The sequence below is a fragment of the Protopterus annectens genome, chromosome 5.part0, assembly GCF_019279795.1.
Source record: "Protopterus annectens isolate FY-2018-M chromosome 5.part0, PAN1.0, whole genome shotgun sequence".
Lineage (NCBI taxonomy): Eukaryota > Metazoa > Chordata > Ceratodontiformes > Protopteridae > Protopterus > Protopterus annectens.
In genome coordinates, this window is record NC_056735.1 from 1,337,446,389 (window position 1) to 1,337,466,762 (window position 20,374).

The window sequence follows — 20,374 nt, forward strand, 5'->3', positions numbered from 1 at the left end:
TATTTCATATGGACTTGGGTGAAGATGTTATCATGGGCTGGTATAATCCCAGCATACAGAGCAGCAAAATCAATTTGAGAACTGAGAAAACAGTCTAAATTGCTTGAAGTATTAGGCAATGCCACATTTTTTGCCTTAGAACTAGTGACTGATGAACTGACTGCCATGACAGCTGTAGTCCTCCAAAACCATATGGCTCTCGATTTCACCCTAGCGGTGAAAGGTGAAACTTGCGCTTTAATCCAGGGGGAGTGCTGTAGTTTATTCCTGACAATCAGCATGAAATTGAAAGTCATCTCGAACTCATTCAGAGAGTCTCCAAACTCTCTAAGGCCAAGGAGGCCGATAACTCAACGTGGGCATGGCTAACTAACCTGTTCTCAGGTTGGGGAGGTGGACTTTTAAAGTTAATTTTATTAATCGGAGTATTAGCTCTTATTGCTTTTCTTGTTGTGTTTTTAATCAAAGCATTGATTTTGAAATTAATGTCTTTCAAGACCACTAAAAAGGTGTCAAAGTTTTATATGCCTACAGTTATGGATGATGCAATAAAAATATGTGACAATGTTGAAGGAACTAGCCACATGGTTATGTTAGACTTAGAGCAAATGTATGATAGACTAAATGGTGATGTTAAACAGCATGAAATGGGGGATTGTAGAATATGAATGGTCAAAGCATGTGTTCAAATGAGATGGAGTATGTGAAAACCTGTATGTATTGATTTAAACTCTGTACTATGAACTATTAAGTGAACTGTAAGTGGTGGAAAAGTACTGAAAAACAAGATCCTGTCTGATAGCAGGAAATGTGCCTTATATGGAAGTGTATCCGATTTTCTTTCTCTGCCTAGAGATGTAGTAATGTGAACTGCTTCAAGCCTACGGGTAAACCACTGATTGGTTAATTGTCATTTGTATTATTTTAATTGGTCTAGTTTATATTTTTGTACTGTCAGCAATATCACCAGCATATAAGCTTATGCATTCCTTTGTTCGGAGAGTCTCCCTGGTACTTTCCAGTAGGCTCCGACACATGTGTAATAAATACCACTAAAAGAGAGGAAGAAGTGTCTTGTCTTCATTTAAGGTAAAAATGCAAACACAACACCACCTATACATGACAATTGACAGGTGGTCGTGTGTGGGTGCCATCCATGTTTGCTGTGTGTGCAGATGGAGAAGGGTGTCAGCTCATGAGTGCCTACAATGTCAGTGTGTGTGCTATACGTTCCCTCTTTGCCAAGGCATGGGCATACTGGGCATGCCTCCATCTGCCTACTGGGGCTAGCACAGGGTGTTCATGGTCTGAGACCCCCTGTGCCTGTGGGTCCCTTGGTAATGTTGGTGGGCTGTGAGGGTTTTCACCATTCTGTCCCTGCTGCAGCTGTTTCCGCAGGATCATATTGTGTAGCATGGCACATACTATGAAGATGTGGGCACACGTTCTTGGAGAGTACTGCAAAGCTCCACCAGATATGTCCAAGCAATGGAACCATGATTTCAGCATCCCAAACAAGTGGTCTATGATGATTCTGGTTTCTGTGTGTGCCTCATTATGGCATTCTTGCATGGCTGTGTGTGCATTTCTGATGGGAGTCATCATCCACGGTTCCAGTGCATAGCCAGCATCCCCTGCCAGGTGGCCATATGGGATTTTCCCCCTGGCAAATACCTGATACAGCTGTGAGGCATGCCAGATGTGGGAGTCATGATAGCTTCCAGGGCTGCCAGTACACACATCCATGATAATGCCCTGGGCATTGCACATGACCTGGCAGTTGATGGAAGGGTATCCCTTGTGGTTTATGTAGTGCCTACCCTGCTCACCGAGTGGTGACATGATGTGCATGTGCATGCAGTCTATTGCACCCAGTACCTACAGATAGTCTGCCACATGGTGGAAGAGACGCATATTGCTGGCCAACTTTTCCTGTGCTTGGGGGAAGTATATGTGCTCATTGGCATGTGGTAACATGGCATCCAGGAACTGGTGGAGTACCCTGGATGCTGATGCCTGTGAGATCTCCATGATATCCCCAGCTGGCCTTTGGAAGGTTTCTGTGGCTAGTATTCTCAAGCTTACACATACCTTTGTGTCCACTGGGATGGGTTCCCCTCTGTTACTTCTGGCTCTGAGGTGTGGCCGGCACAGCTCAACAAGTTGCTATATGATGTCCCTGTCCACCCTGTAATGCTCTACTATCTCCAGATCATGTAGCCCCTGGTAGGTTACCCTGGGTCTGAACACTCTTCTCCTCCTCCGGTGCCTGAGATGGTTGTCAGCATCATCCTCCACACCATCATGAGTCTCCAACACATGCTGGTGAATCAAAGCTATGGTGGCCCCTAACATGTACATATTAAAAGTTCCCCATCTGTATACACCAATTGTGCAGAGTGTCTGGGAATAAACAAGTGTGTGTGTGTGTGTGTGGGGGGGGGCTTTCACACCTTATACTATTGTGCAATGGATGATGCTGGTGTAATTGGGTGTGTTTGTGCTATTCCAGCTGCAGGGTATCTTAATTATTGGTTTTACAGCAGGTACTGCTATTGTGGGGCCTTTGGTGTTGACTTACGCTTGGCTGCCGTGATTTATCTATTGCCCTTTACTTCAAATTCCAACCCGATTCCCCTCCCATTGTCAGGCATGTATCCAGCTGCCGCCTTTCTTGTTTTGTACTTTCACAACCCAGGATTGTGTTGGGAAATGTGTTATGTAGCTGATCTACTGCAAGTTTGCTTTGTTCTGCTGTGACAGTTCTCTTTTCTTTGCTATACAGCACCTCCCCTTTCCTGTTCTGCAGGTAGCTGCTAGCAGCCTTGTTAGCTGTTGTCTATGGCCCACTGTGAGTTTCTATGTGTTAATTACTCATTTGTACTCCAATTACCATGCTGCAGCATTTCTTTATTGTCTTTCCATATCCTTCCTGTTTCAGCTGTGATGTGCACTGCACACAGCCGTTTACCAGGTTTCGTGCACATTTTCATCCACGTTCACGTGAACTTTTGGTTACCTTGTGTGCTCTCAGCTAAGCAAAGCTATGGCTACTTCCACACCCCTATCCTGCGGCGTTGCTTAGCAACACACAGCATGGATTAGCAATGATCCAATGTGCTTACAGCTATGGTGGCGCACTCCTCTCTTAATGTCATGTTTACATCCAGGCCACTCCTCAGTGTTGTACAGCTACGCCGTGTGGTACATCCTTACGCCGGCAGGGCATTTGCGATTCAGTATTACTTGACTCATTTGCATGGCATTGACTGCTAATTCCTATTTACCACACAGAACACTGTATCAGACCCTTAGCAACCCTTGCGCCATGGTTGTGATGTAGCATGCATGCCATTGACTATTATGGGGATATCATGAATTGTGTTATATTGCAGTTTTATGACATCTAAATATATTTTCCTTGTGATCCTGTTTGCGCACAGATGCACTGTGGTTTTACTTTGTGTTGGTGTGGCCATGACATTAAATGTTATTTTTTATATGTTGTGCATGTTGTTTTATGCCATTGGCTATATATTTAGCCATTGGCATATATTAACATTATAATACATAAGTTTGGTCCTCTTTCATGGCTCCAATTTTATGTTTGACAAAATGTAAACCATTTTTTTTTTGGTTTACATTTCTACATGCTTACGCTATGCCTGCACCACTTCATGAATCACTATATACCTTAATTTGCATGCTACACTGCTGTGCATGGGGTAATTAGCATACATGCGCCGGGAGCTGCACAGCTCTGCTGTATGCTGGTAGTGCACGTGGAAACAGCTCTTATCTGAATCGCTTGGCGGCCATATTTGGCACTAGATCACCGATGCTACTCCGGCACCTGGTGCAAACTTCATGAATCCCGGGGATTATCTATGCATACTTATATATGTGTGTGTGTGTGTGTGTGTGTATATATATATATATATATATATATATATATATATATATATATATGTTTATATATATATATATATAGAGAGAGAGGGAGAGAGAGAGAGAGAGAGACAATGCCTAGCAGAGTTAGTGTCTCCATGTCTACAGATGCAAAGCAAGAAGTATCACAATTCCACTTTTAAAATATGTTGCAGTTGCCTCCATTAATGTCTTCCTACTCACAGTACAGACATGGTTGAAAAAATGTTTCCTTTTTTATAACTGCAAATCAAAATGTCACAGTTCCTCTCTATAAAGACTGTTTCTCTTCACATCTACCTTCATTCCTTCTTGTGTACAACATTATATAGGACATCTTTTTTTACAATGACTATTAAGAATACCAAGACATCTGAAGGCTGCATTAGTTCTGCCACATTAATGTGATTTAGATCTAAATAAACCTTAGTATTTGTTTATATAGAGTGTGTAAAATTTCAGCACATATTATTACAATGCATGACCTTTTTCAACTCTAGCAATTAGCATTTGGTGTGCTTATATACTAATTAGTTTTATATTTATATAATTATTACATAATGCAGTGCCTAACTGGAGTAAAATTGATCTGATTTTTTATTATTCAAGTATTACTCCTTTTACAACTAGTTTTCTTGGGTTTCAGAAAGGTTTAATTTCTCAAAGTGTTGTGGGTTTCTAATAACAATATGGGAATGGGCCCCATTCCAAAGTCAGGGTACAATTACAATTCATGAAATTAGAATTGTTTTAGTCTTTGATGCTAGTCAAGAGTTCTTCACAGCACCCACAGTGCCCCCAAATTACTTCCCTTTGCTGTTCATATGGAGTTGCATGTATTGGCCTCATATTTATGTATGATTGTAACTTTTGTATTAGTCCTGTTGCTCCAACCGCTATTGAAATTGCTTGGGTATCTTTCTTCAACATTGCTCTCATTTTTACTTCTAAATCTTGATATTTTATGACTCTGTGTCCCTCTGTACTTAAGACACTATAATTACAGTGTATAGCAATTTCAATTATCAATACTACTTTTGTCTTTTTTTTTGAACTACTACATTTGATTTTCTTAGATTTATTTTTTGAACTGTTGGCAATGGGTGTTTCATTGTGATGTACTTTCTCATTCTTTATAATGCTTTGTGGTTCATTCTTTGAATGCTTATCAGTTGTTTCTATATTGTAGTGTTTGCACAATCCCCAGTACAACAGTCTTGCTGCATTATTGTATCTTTCAGTGTGCAGACCTTCAGCCATGAGTGTAGCATACCCAGCAACAAAATGTGCAACTTTTTCCACTTCTGTTTTACAGAACCTATATTTATCTGTTTCTTCACCTTGTTCTTTAGATTTTATAAAGCAATATGCATTTAGTGAACTATTTTGGGCAGCCATTATAAGCCTTTCAATGTTTGGTTTCAGTTCATCTCCCCTTAGCCATTCCTACATCAACTATTGGTTAATATGAGGTTGTTCCAGAAGATCTCTTTACTTTCAACTGTATTTGTGGACTTTCCAACTTTCTTTCCTTCTCATCTGAGCCAGTTCTTTAAATTCTTTCTTTTGTTTATTGCTCTCTAAGCTACCATCTTATTTGTGTCTACTTCTGGACTGATTTGCATTACTACTTTATTCTGAAATACTTCTGCTAAACTAAATAAAAATGTCAACTTAGACATCTCTTCATGCTTTAGAAGTGTCACTTTATTTGGATCTTATGGGGTCAGCAAATATTTGTGCAGTACCACAACTGATGATCTATATATTTGGATCTTATGGGGTCAGCAAATATTTGTGCAGTACCACAACTGACGATCTATAGCTCTATACATTCAGTCAATATTGAGAAGGCCCACACCTCTTTCAGAATGAGTGATGCATATTTTTGGTATGCACTGGCTTTTATATACATTTAATAAGTATAAAGCATGTTCTTGCTTTCTTGTCTAACTGCCTCAATTCTTTTTGTGGCCAATGAATCAAACCAAAACTGTAAATTAGAACAGCAGGAGCAAATTGATTTATAGCTTTGACTCTATTCCTGGATGTAAAAGCAGTTATCAGTATTAGCTTTAGTCTTCTGAAGTATTTCTTACCAATGTTTATTCTCATTTGCTCACGTTTTATTGTTGACCCTTCATCTAGTTCCAGCTACATACACACTCACTCCTTTATATCACTTTAATCACTTTCCTGCCCTGCATTGACATTTTCTTGGTGATGCAGTCTTTTATTTACAGATGTTGCTTTTGCTCAGTTATCAAGACCAAATGTTATTCTTATATCATCCGAGAATGTTTTAACCATTTGTAATTGTACTTTCAGATCCTCATGAAATGAATTACACAATTGAAAATCATCCACAAAAGGGGAATGAGATGTGTTTAGACATGGATGGTTTCTAGGATTTATTGTATAAACATAGGGCCAGATTCACGATGGCTTTCATGGAGTCTAAGAGTAGAGTAAAACTCCATTCAGCCATCATGTCCGATGAGCGATCCAGGAACAGCCTGCAGAGGCATGCAAGAGAGCTCCTAAAATGGCTCTTACATGGACAGGGCTCAGATATGCAAATTACCTCAATTGCAGCCGAACGGCATCCAAATGAGGTATATTTGCAATTCAGGAAACCCGAACCTGTCTGAGTAAGAGCAGTGTTATTTGCAGAAATGTACTCAGTTGACAACTGAGTATGGTTCTGCAAATAGCAAAACGGAGCCGTGACAGCTCCAAATAAAGGTTGCATCCAGTAGAGGAAGCATGCCAATGGCCAAATATATGGCTATTGGCAATGTTTCCCGATGCAATATGAAAAGAAATACTTTTTTTCTCCGATTTCCGATGTTTAAGCGTAGCGCAGCGCCGCACAAATGCGCAGCAATCTAAAAACCAGAAAACTAATAATTAAAATCCACAAATGTGGATTTTATGGGAATTTTTAATGCACAATGCAAGACAATGGTAGGCTGAAGACAACATGGCTACCAAGTAGAGGTTGCTAAGGGGGGAACCCAGTCTAAGAGATGTAACCAAGCATTAGTAGGAAATCCTATGCAAGTGAGGGTAAGGATAGTGAACCCCGAGTCTACATAGCAAATGAGCACAGTCGGTGGAGTGTAAGACTAGGATAAGGGGAGTAACAGAGTAGGATATAGGTGACATTATGAGGGGGGTATGTATGAAAGAATATAAGCTCATTGGAGCAGAATAGCATGTGTTAGCTGTCAGTTGCTCATCACTGGAAATGGTGTGTCACCAGGTATCCTATCTAAATTCAAGAAATAGAAGGTGCATACTGCGGATATCACCAAAGTTTCTTGTAAAAATGCTTGCAACATGTATGCACACGTGTGCGCGCCTGTATATCTGAGTAAGACTGTGTGCCCGTGTTTAAACAGGAGTTAGCATGTGTAATGTTGGTTAAATCTGTGTAAGCGTGTTTGCGCTTGTGTGCACGCATTTAAGCAGGAATTAGCAAGTGTTAGGCAGTGTCAGCCTGTGTGCGCGCGTTTAAACAGGAATTAGCTAGTGTAACTCCGTCTAAGCCTGTGTGTGCACGTGTCAGTGCATGTGAGCATGTTTGCACTTGTGTGTGCAGCGCTGCCCCCCTGAGGAAATGGAAAGGGAAAAGGGAGCACAACAAACAGTAGGAAGTTAACCAGGGAGAATCAGCAGCAGAGCTAGCAGGTGGAAATAATCAGAATGTGGCAATTACACAGGCAGTAAACCAGCCCAGCCCAGCAGTTAAAACTCTGCAAACAACTTTTCACCGTGTATTCCTCAGAGACACTGCAGCACTGCAGTAAGCTAAGAGAAGTGAATACTGAAAAGGCTTAACTGAGACAAAGAAATGTTAGGGGCTGCCACTGCTGTCGTAAACCAACATATGCAACATGCTGAGGGTGGTGACAATGGGAATGCTGCCAAGCAACCCCAAGTGAGGAGACGGAGAAGAGTGTACAGGCCCAGGGTAACCTACCAGGGGCTACATGAGCTGGAGATAGTGGAGCGCTATAGAGTGGACAAAGACCTCAGGCAGAAAATTGTTGAGTTGTGCAGGCCATGCCTCACACACAGAACCAACAGAGGGGAACCCATTCCAGTGGAAACCAAGGTATGTGTTGGCCTATGAATACTAGCAACAGGTACCTTCCAGAGACCAACTGGTGATATGATGGGGATATCACAGGCTTCAGCATCCAGGGTACTGCACCAGTTCCTGGATGCCATGTCAGCACATGTCGGTGTTCATGTATATTTCTCCAATTCCCATGAGGTATTGGCCAGCAATATGCGTCTCTTCCAGCAAATAGCAGAATACCCTGAGGTAGTGGGTGCAATAGACTGCACGCACATACACATCAAACCACCAGCTGTTGAGTGGGGTAGGGCCTACATTAACCGCAAGGGCTTCCCCTCCATCAACTGCCAGGTCATGTGTGATGCCCAGGGCATAATAATAAATGTGTGTGCTGGCTGCCCTGGAAGCTACCATGATTCCCATATCTGACATCTGAAGCAGCTGTAACAGACATTTGCCAATGGGGACATCCCTCATGGTCACCTAGTGGAGGATGCTAGATATACATTGGAGCCGTGGCTGATGACACGCATCAGAAATGCACACACACCTGAACAGGAACGCCATAATGAGGCACATGCACAAACACGAAATGTAATTGAATGTGTGTTTGGGCTGCTCAAGTCATGGTTCCGGTGCCTGGACACCTCTGGTGGAGCCTTGCAGTACTCACCAACTACATGTACCCAAATTGTCATGGTATGTGCTATGCTACATAATATGATCCTGCAAGAACAGCTGCAGCAGGATCAGCATAGGCCCAGGCCAAACAGCCCCCCACCATTGCCAAGGCCATCACAGGCGGAGGGTGACTCAGAGAAGGAACAACCTCAGCCTGCCCCAGTAGGCAGAAGGAGGCATGCCCAGTATGCTTTGGCCTTGGCAAAGAGGCAATGGATAGCACATACACTGGCTCAGTAGGAACCCTGGAAATGATACCTCTCCCTGACCCACACATACAGTAAAAGGGATGCCTAACTTGACACCACCTGTTGTCAAACATGTATAGGGAGTGTACAATGTGCATCCAACATAGGCAGCCCTGCAGCACCACCTGAGGCATGATTGACCTATGTTAAGCAATAAAAACAGGGCTAAACAGCTTTGCCACCACATAGTATATGTAAACATAAGCGTACACACTAACTGGCACAACTTTGTGAAATGTTGAGCAATATTGGCCAATGTTCAGCAATGTTGAAAACTGTTGAGCAATGTTGGTCAGGTCTGGTCAAATTTGGCCATAGTTGAGCAAAATCAGGTAAACATGCACATATATGCTTTAGTTGCCCTTAAGCAGTCTGGTCTGGCCAGTATGAAAATTTAAAGCAGTAACAGGCCTCAAACCCAGGATACTGTGCATTATAGTCACAGTACCAAACCACCAAACCACAACAGTATTTCACTGGACTGCTTGTATGAAGACATGCTGATAAGTGCATGCAAAGTGTGTCATGGAAACCCCGCAGTCACAGCATAATACATGTCAACTTATGACACAAAGGTGAGCCCTGCAGTATAAATATAACTTGATTTCAAACACACATAGTACAAATGTTAATACTGGGCATGTTCACACATGGTAACAAATGTACTGGCCTCCAGACAGCAACATACTGAAAGGTCACACTGGGCATGCTCACACACTTAAATAAATGAAACAAATGTCAGGCAAAAAACAGTGAATGTGCAAACTGGGCATGCTCACACACTTAGGCCTTGTCTGAGTGCAGCAGTGGGTCAGACATATCTGGCAGTTCACCTGTTAACCCAGGAACCTCTCCCTAGCCAACAATCCTGCCTTGTGCACACAGTTATAAGACAACAGACACATATATAACATCTGGTAATCCTGTCATAATCAAATATGTACAACAGATAAATAGGTTGTACATAGAAAGTGGGAAAGTAAAGAGGATAACAAATCTGCAGTCAGTATCATCAATAAACAATGTGCACTCCAAACATTATCATATGTACATAGGTTCATAAGTTGATACTAGATATCAGCCCTAGTGCATTCAGAAGCCTAGCCAGAGTGTGAATGGCTGTCACCACTCTGTGCCTTTGAATAATAGGTCACACAAGATAGTCGTTGTATGGTTAGTGTACTGTGCCTCTGTCTAGCAGGGACCCAGGAGAGATCCCAGGGGTAAATTTATGATCACCCTTCCACTTGTCAGTATTTCCCTTGAAGAGGGTCAGTGAGGGCTCTGCCTAACTTGGACTGGGATGTCGTCTCAGAGTGAGGGGAGCTTCTGGGATATGAATCTGTCCCTCCAGCATGTCCTATTAATTCTGTGCTGAGGTAGAATTCCTGGAGTGTGTAACTGTAAGGGATTCTGATATCCTGAGGTGAAGCATGTTCAACAAGTCTGGGCTGGACATGGCTGCATACAGCAGCCACAGATTGCATTTGGGTAAGCGTTAAGCAACTGAGTACAGCTGGTATTTCTGTAGCTGAACTGTGTAGGGCATCTGTATGAGTCTCCCATTCCACTTGGTGAGGTATCTTAGGGGTCATGACAGTTGCTGCAGGTATTGGGTAAGGTACATCCCAGATGGGACAGTGTACTCAAGTATGGGTGTGATGAGTACAGGTGCACAATGACCTCTCTGGATTTAGATGTGTAACCTTTTGGGATAAGGTGGGCTATATAGAAGTTCTACCTAACCACTTTGCCAATGTGATATTCAAAGGAGAGATGAGTATCTACTGTGGACCCCAAATCCATATGTACACCTTCTCTATGCAATGGATTAACACCTATGTGTTAATCTGTGTGCACTTTGTCATTCACAAAGGGGATGTGTATGCATTGTATGGCAGTTAGTTGTTGGCTATGGCTCTGGCACCACTTATCCATCTCTGAGAGACCCTGTAGGAGGATGCATGTGTCAGCTGGGGAGTCGATTATGTCACGCGGAGTGCAGTCATCTGTGAACCTGGTCAGCCATACTCCACCCATGTTAGCCTGTACCTCACAGGAATATATGCTGAACAAGACAGGTCCCAGATCTGAGCCTTGTTGGATGCCGCATGTAACTGGTGTAGAGTCTGACATGGCACCTGCATGTCTAAACATGTGGGTGCTATCCCTGATCCAGTTTGCAATCCATCTTGGGATATATGTGTTGATATGTAAGCTGGTGAGTGTTTCTAAGATGCCCTAGTGTGGTATTGTGCCAAAGGCATCTTGGAGGTCCAGGTAGGCTGTGTGGACTACCTTCCCTATGTGTATGGCCCTGGTAACTGATTCAAAGAAGTCGGCAGGTGCAAGAGGCAAGATCTGCCCTTAACAAAGGTGAATTGGGTAGGATCCAGTGTCTGGAGGTTGTCGACGTCTGTAAATGTGTCCTAGGATGATACTCTCCATAGCTTTGCAGACCAGGCTAGTCAGGCTTATAGGCTGATAGTGTCCAGGGTCCCTTGTGGAACCACCATTGTGGAGTGTGACCACTGTTGCTGTATGCCATTCCTTGGGTACATATCCTGTTGTAAGTCTGATATTGAACAGTGATGTTATGTGAGGGTTATGTTCTTCATGAAGCATGTGTAAGACACAGCCTGGGACACCATCTGGACCCATCAATGCTGTCTTATTGCTTTGGAGAGGGCAGCTGTCACATGTTCATCTGTGATGTCAGGGAGGCTACAGTCTGTTGTCCGGGATATTAGTATGTGTGGGGGATAGGGGTTAGGAATATGCACTCAACCTGTCTGCCAGGATTTTGGCAATGTGTGTGGGTTAAGTGTCCTTCGTTGTCATTATGCAGTAACTCAGAGCATATCTGGGAGTTGCCACCCAGGTTCCTGACATAACTAAAGAAGGCCTTGTGATTGCCTTTAGTGTCACGTGCAATCATGCTGTCAAAGTTGGTCTTACATGATGTTATGACTGATTGTAGATTCTTGCTAGAACTGATCAGAGATGCCTCCCCTTTGTGGGAGACTGCTCTATCATGTAGTAGCCTCCTCCTTTTGTTGCATAGCTTATTTATGGCTGGGGTACACCAGACAGGTCACCTGCTTTTAAAGGAGTGAGTCTTGGAGTCATGTGGGATAGCATGATCCATGCTTTCCTGTAGGTGTCCATACAATGGGTTTCTAAAGGATACTGTGATATGAGTCGTAGTTCCCAGTGGCCTGGGTGCTTTGATGGAAAGCACCTCTGTTCTGAGAAGTATGATGTTTGCTTTTGAGAAGTACCTCACCGAGATTACCTTGGCTGGGTGTGGGGACGGGATACGGATGTCCGGTGACATAAATGTATGGTGTGACCTTAACAATGAGGGGTATACCTCTGGTGTGGAACATAGAGGCCCCGTGTTGCTGATGACCAGGTCCAATAATGTATACCCCTCATGTGGGGGTGTTGACCACTTGTTCCATAGCATTTGAGTTGATATATACAAGGAACCATTGTGCGAGGGTGTTGCGGCTTGAGTAGTATTCCCAGCAAATGTTTGGCTACTACAGGTCATCCAATATAATGTTGTTTGTACACACCTACATATTCTCCAGTGTTCTGTTCTCATGAAAGCCTAGTGTGGTCCCTGGGTTTGGGAGTGTAGTCTGTAGCAGGCAACAACCCGAAAGGCAGTTTAGGCCACTGTTACTTACACATGGATTATCCCCAATGATTTGTGCAGTGCTACTATCCTGGAGGTTTGTGTATCTTTGACGCATATGGATACTCCCCCCACTATGTGGTGTGGCCTGGTTATTGTGTCAGAAAGCATCCAACAAAGCAGCAGGTGCCCGTGGAACCCTTGCACGGCAAAAGCAAACGAACAGCAATCAACAAAAAAGCCAGCAAGTGTTGGTAATAACCATATCAAAAAAGCATTTATTGACCAGAGGGAAGAAACCCCCCCTCCTGAAATACTGCTATAGTGGATATCAATAGCAGAAAAAGCTTTAGACAAAAAAGCAATAATTTCCAATAATATCCAAACCGGTTTCGGCTCCTCTGAGCCTTCTTCAGTGAAATACAAAAATGGAAAAACAGAGTATCACAATACATACATATATATATGGATTGGTCCAACCCATGGTCCAATCCAAACACAGAATTCACAATTGGTCATTAAGACCAGGTGCAAACAGAGCTCCAAGTTTAATAATCCATTTTTTCTCTTTGGAGCTAAGTAACTCCTGCCAGAACTGTTTGTCATTACATTTCCCCCTAATACAATCAATAACCACAAATTTGTATGAAGCAGATACATGTTGCAGACAATGTTTATATAATGCATTGCTAATACGTTTCTTTTTAATGTCACTCAAATGCTCACAAATTCTAAAACGGAAAGCTCGAGAAGTCTTTCCAACATAGAAAGCAGAACAAGTGCAGGTCACCAAATAGATGACCCACTCAGTATTACAGTTAGCCCAAAACTTTATGTCAAAAACTTGTGAGGTATTTTTACTGGTGAATTCATAAGTACGTGACACACGAATACAAAATGAACAATGCCCACAGGGAATACATCCAACAATGGGTTTCCCTAAAATAGACCGCTGAATTGGTTCAGAAAAATCTGCACCCACTCTCTTATAATGACTCAATTTTGAACCAATGGTTTGTCCCCTTTTGAATGAAAAAGAACAATAATCTGGCAACATGGAACAAAGTTTTGAATCAGCTTTGAGAATGTTCCAATGTCTCTGTATGATGTTTTTAAAGCCTTGTGTATTACGTCCATATGTAGTTACCAAACGTAAGGGTTGCAACTGCTGACAATTGCTCTTATCTTTGTATGTTAATAAATCTTCCCTATTTAAACTGGACACAGATCTTTTGGCAATGTGTACCGAACCTGGACGATATCCCCTCTTAATGAATCTGCAAGTCAAATCATCTTGGGCATCAATGAAGGATTGTTGGCTAGAACAAATTCTCCTGGCTCTAAGAAACTGAGATTTTGGTATATTTTGGATGACATGTTGTGGGTGGAAGCTGGTAGCATGTAATATTGAATTAAATTCAGGGAATTTCCTAAACATCCTGGAGGATAGAGTGTTATCCTGATTCCTAATGATTTCTACATCAAGAAATACTATCCTTAATTTATGATAAGTCAATTTAAATTCAATCCCCATATGTTGTTATTCAGGTATTCAAGAAATTCCATAAGATATTGTTCATCAGCTTTCCACACCAACCAACAGTCATCCAAATACCGACGCAAATATCCATCTCACACATATATATGTTATGTGTGACATCATAAATCACAATCTCTTCAATATATGACATAAACAGATCTGCATATATGGGTGCAAAGACGCACCCATAGCAGTACCCTTCTGCCAATAGCAAAGATTCTGAAAATAGAAAACATTGCTAGACAGCACATATTCTGTGAGGCATACAAGAAAGGTGTTAAATCCAGATGGATATAAACCTGATCTAGCCAACCAATAATCCAACGCTTGTAAACCCAATGAGGGATGTTAGTATAAAGGAGGTAATGTCCAGGGTACATAATAGCCAATGAGATTGAAGTTGGGAATTATTGATAATATCCAAGAATTGGGTGGTGTCCTGAATCCTAGCTCTAATTTGACTCAATAACGGTTTTAAATGTAGAGTCAAATATTCTGATAGTGGTTCCGTAAGGGACCCATGTCCAGACTATTGGTGCCAGGTGGCTGAGTGGCATGTTTGTGGATCTTTGGTAACAGATATAGATACTGTTTTTTCGGTGACCCAACCAATAGCTGTTCTTTCACATCTTGAGTGATAATCCCTTCATCCACTGCCTTGGTTAAAAAACCATCAATCTGGCACTTGAAATGGGAAGAAGGATCCACTAACATATGCCGATAATATTGTTTGTCACCCAATTGTCTCATAGCCTCACCATCATAAGCAATTTTATCCATTATCACCACCGCTCCTCCTTTGTCAGCTGGAATAATAACCAAGTTTTTATTACTGATCAACTCATTCAAACAACATAATTCCTCAGTGGTCAGATTGTTATAAGTAACTGGAAAGTCTTTAAGATGACAATGTATGTCCCGTAGGACATTTTTTTGAAATACCCCTACTAAGTGGTTCATAGGTGGAATAAAGGTGGATTTTTTGAATCTAAAATTACCAACTGTATCACAAGGCACATTGGAAACATTGCTGTCAAAAAACACCTTCAAATTTAGTATGCGACAAAAATTAATGACATCCTGGGCCAGAGACTGTTCAGAGACAAAAAACCCTGGAACAAAATTGAGCCCTTTGTTTAATAATCTGATTTGTGCATTGGTTAAATCAACAGATGAAATGTTATGAACATTGGAATCTAAACTTATTGCTGTGTCATGATCTTCATGAGTGTTTCCAAACTGTGTTTGGATTTTGTGTTTCCTGTGCTTCCGCCCCCCTCGTCGGTATCTAAATTGAGAGGGTGTGATAAATTGTCTCTTTTAGACGTGGGTAATCCCTCACATGAGTGTGAATCAAATTCTCCTTCTGTATTAGAGGAATTATCTTCCCCAGATGTCCCACTTGACAAACCAGTTTTGGTTTTAAGAATAGACCTAGGCCTTTTTCTTTTTGGAGTAGATGCTCTTTTATCATATTTTTGATCATCCCTGGGCAATCTAAATGATACATTCTTGGAATTGTCAAAAGGTTTCCCCCTATCATAATCACCCACATCACGAAGAAATTTTTTAATTTTCCTATCTTTGAGAGTGGTTTCCAATTTGGACAAATCTGTGGTAAGTTTCTTGACCTGTGTTGTATAAGAATCGCAAGCTTCAAACTTGTTCGTCTGTAAACTTAAAGTGTCCAGATCCTTGATACCCTGTTGTACCTTACGCCCATAAAAATCGGCCAAAGCATCCACAAATTGGGATGAGGCCAACTGTTGAATATGACCCCAATCCTGGATTAACTGGTCATCAATATCAGAGACCAAAGGTTGTATTTTAACCCTTAAACCCCGTGGGGTAATGTGTTTTTGTTGATATGCCTTAAACAAGCGTAAATGCCACAGATTGGTCCTAACCATCTTCATTTGTTTGCCCAATTTGTTAAAAAATATATCACATTGTGCATCCACATCAGACCCAACCACATCTGTCACAATAGATGAACCATTCTTGTCCAAACCAAACACAGATAGATCATGCATGTCAGATGACAAACCCTGTATAATCGGTGACAATGCCATGTTTGTAATTTAAGAATTTTTTGCTCCAACCAGACCAGTCAAATTGTGTTTCAAAAAGAGAACACCTGAAACCAAATATTAGTTTGAGCTCAATAAGGGCTGATGTCAATATTGACTCACCAATGATCCAATATCTATATATAGACCAAAAATTGAACAATAGAATTTGATCCAAAATCAGACCATTATACTTTCAACACCAAAAAATAAATTATATATAAATAGCCTGGTGTGTATGTATAAGTCTGATGGATCAATGACCAATCAAGTAGACCAATACTATAAACAGCCCAAACGACCTCCAGAAAAAATCCAAGGTCATATTACTGTGTATAGGTCTCAATGTTTCCAAAAAAAGGGCCTATAGGCTATAATTGCATATACATCAGTCAAAATATGTCCAATACAGTATAAAATATACTGAATTGAATCACATAATATTAAACATGGACCAACCTGTCCAACAGTCGATCAATCAAAAGAGTTAATTGTCATTGATAAAGGCCCCATATGAACTAAAATGTGTTCATTGAAGCACAATTAGACGAGTCCAACTAGCACTGAATATAATAAGCTATTGTAGCAGACTAATATATTTCCAAAATAGACCACATAGTGTTTGGTGAACAAAACATGGTTCGATTCAACACCCAACCAGCACAAACCCAACCGACACATGTATTGATGACAATATAATCATATTGTGTCAGAAAACCATGGTATGATGTGTAACCTGGTAGTGCTGGGGTGCTGTCGGGAGCCTCGAACTAGGTGTCTGTTACTGCACAGATATTTATATTCACCATATTGAAGAGAGCCTTGAGTGTGTGCAGTTCGAGATGTACACCTCTGGCATTGAGCAGCATTACCCTTCATTAATTTTACCTGGTATTTTCTATGGAGTGGGATTTGTCATGTGAGCTTTGACTAAAAAAGGCACTATGGGGGTGCCATGTGCCTTAACCAGTATTCAAAAGGCCAGGGGTGTCAGGTGCAAGGTGTCCCTAGTGAAGCAAAGTGGCATGATGAGCATGTCATCCCAGGCTGACAGACACTGGATCCCCTGTGAATGACACACATATGTCAGCCGACTGTTAAAATTGATCATGTTGTCTTTATACTGTGGCATCATTCTTGGTGAGGGTAAGATGCTACACAAGGACAGGGTCATACCAGCCTGGCCTACATGATCATAGAGCTCCTGTATGTCTCATTTCATGTAGTCCAGGGAGGAACGTCTCAGGACATTCACACCATCATGGACAATAATGGAGTCATATCTGTACTTGCTTTGGAGTGACCTGAGTGCATGTGTTATGTGGTGGATCCTGGCACCCAATAGACAGCTTACAGTGACCTTCACCTTGGTCAGCCTGGTGTGTGGGACATCAGTGTGTCTGACAGTACAGTCACCTATCACAGGTGTATTAGGTGTGTTGTTTAGCCTTAAGGGCACTGACTGTGTGACACAGTGAGATTGTGTACTTTGTGATATGTGGGTGTACTGGTGGGGAAGAAGTTGTCTGGGTGTCTGCTTTGGGGGTCTTTGCTGCTTAGGCAGAGGTTTATTTGGAGCCTCCGAGTATGTGATTGTGTGTTTATGTGTTTGGTCTGCTGTTGCTATAGGTCTATGTGACACTGGAGTCATAGTGTGTGTGGTTACCTTCTCCTCCTGATAGACTGTGCCAGTCATGGGTCTAGAGAACTCAGCCTCCAGTTTGTCCATAGAGTTGCATCTCTCACAAATATCCGGGTATGGTTGGAGGAGGGGAGGGTTGTCTGTGTACATAAGGCAGTTGTAACATTTACTGACAATCCCCATATTCACCAGCTGGACCAGAGACTACACACAAAGCCGACCCTTGGACATGTCATGATACTATAATGAAATACTCATTTGACTGAACAAAAAGGATCAGTTGGGTGTTAAGTGTGTAAAAGAGTATAACATGGGTTTAGTGCCTATGTTTCTTGGTGTTTGGTAAGATTATTTGTGAAGGAGTCCAGACAGAACTATGGCACTTCCTTCAGCTATGTCATACATAGCAATGTACACTCATATATGCCCTGAGTCAGGGCCAACTGTAAATGACTGACAATGCCAACATCCCCTTTCACACAAGGCCATACATACATAGCCACCTCCCATTGTCAAAAGGCCCTATCATCATACCAGGGGATATCACATGTAGATTGGATATGCAGGTACTTGCAAAGCTGAACACATGGCAGCGAGTGGATTACAATGTATCCCATATGTGTCATACATGAACTGCAGAACAAACAGACCCTGCACCTGAACAGTCTGATGAGCCTTACCCTCTCTACAGGATATGAAACTGTTGAACTGGTTAGAGCAACATATGGTACACCCCACAAGTGTTAGTGCACAACAGACCATGGGAACTATAGTGTGATATGCCTATGACATCTGATCTGCAAGGCCATGGGGTCATACATGATTGAAGTCATAAACAATATCCAATATTCCAGACACGTCGTATCTACATAGTCAACACTCTGTGCATAGGTATGTATTATCATATGATGGATTGGCAACTGGTCCAGAGATAGATCACACAAGCCAAGTATTGTGGTGCCCTGTTCAAGCTGTTAACACCTGCTGTCCCCCATGGTGCAGTCCTGGGATTGCATAAAACAAAGTGCACACAGTACCAGGTAGAGTCTGATGATGTCAGCATCTCATCAATGTAGCAGTGGAAATGAAAAATCCCTCTAAAGCATATAGCGCATGTTAATGCGTACTTCACTAATGTCATAACATAGTTAGGTAGGGGTTTGAATCCTGTAATCGCTGAGTGTGTGGGTTGGGGAATGTGTGTTTCTGTGAGATTTTCTTAGAGAGAAGTGCCCATTTTGGTGAGTAGGAAAATGCCTGACAAGTGTTATATTCACCTTTGGCAAGTCTGTAGATGTCAGCATCCTACAAATATAGCAGTGGAAACAAAAATTCTCAGTAAAGCATATAGCGCGTCATGTAAATGCATACATCACTAGTTTCATAACATAGTTAGGTAGGGGTTTGAATCCTGCAATTGCTGAGTGTACATGGGGGAATGTGTGTTTAGACAAGTGTTGATATTCCCCTTTGCCAAGTCTGAAGATGTCAGCATCCTACAAATATAGCCGTGGAATTAAAAAATTGCAGTAAAGCATACAGCGTGTCATGTTAATACGTACTTCACTAGTGTCGTAACATTGTTAAGTAGGGGTTTAAATCCTGCAATTGCTGAGTGTGTGTGTGAGGGAATGTGTGATTTCTTTAGAGTGAAGTGTCCATTTTGGTGAGTAGGAAAACGCCTGACAAGTATTATATTCCCCTTTGCCAAGTCTGAAGATTTCAGCATCCTACAAATATAGCAGCGGAAATTAAAAATCTCAGTAAAATATATAGCGCGTCGTGTTAATGCATACTTCATTAGTATTATAACCTAGTTAGGTAGGGGTTTAAATCCTACAATTATTGTGAGTGTGTGGGGCAGTGTGACTTCCTTTGAGGGGAATGTCCGTTTTGGAGACTAGGGAAATACCCTCAGTGAGGTATATTGCTCTTTGCCAAGTGTGAGGATGTCAGCATCCTACAAATAAAGTGGTGGAACTGAAAACCCCAGTAAAGCATATAGCACCTTGTGTTAATGCATATGTCACTAGTGTAATGGCATAGTTAGGTAGGGGTTGAATCCTGTAACTGCTGAGTGTGTGTGTGTGACACTGTCGGTCAATGTGATATGTGTTTCTCTTTTACTACGGTATGACATATCAGGGAAAAAACAGTATGTGCATTGCACACATCAGGTATCTGTGTGGCAAATACATATATGTACATGTGACCTCAAGTAGTACATAGGTGTGTAGCCTGCATACTACATGAATACATTTCTTACCTGTGACAGAATGTGCAGCTGCTTCTCAGATCATAGGTCATAGAGGTATGTATGTGGCAAGGCCAGTCACTATAGTGATCTGTGGCCATAGTCATCTGTGTCACACACACCCATGATGGTTTGTATAGACTACTGTAAGTGAGAGCACATGCCTGGGGTATATGTCAGACATGTTCATACACAACAAGGTCTGGCAATAATGGACAGTCATTATAGGAGTACAACATACTTACGGATATGCATACAGGCTCCTTATTGCTTATGTGATACC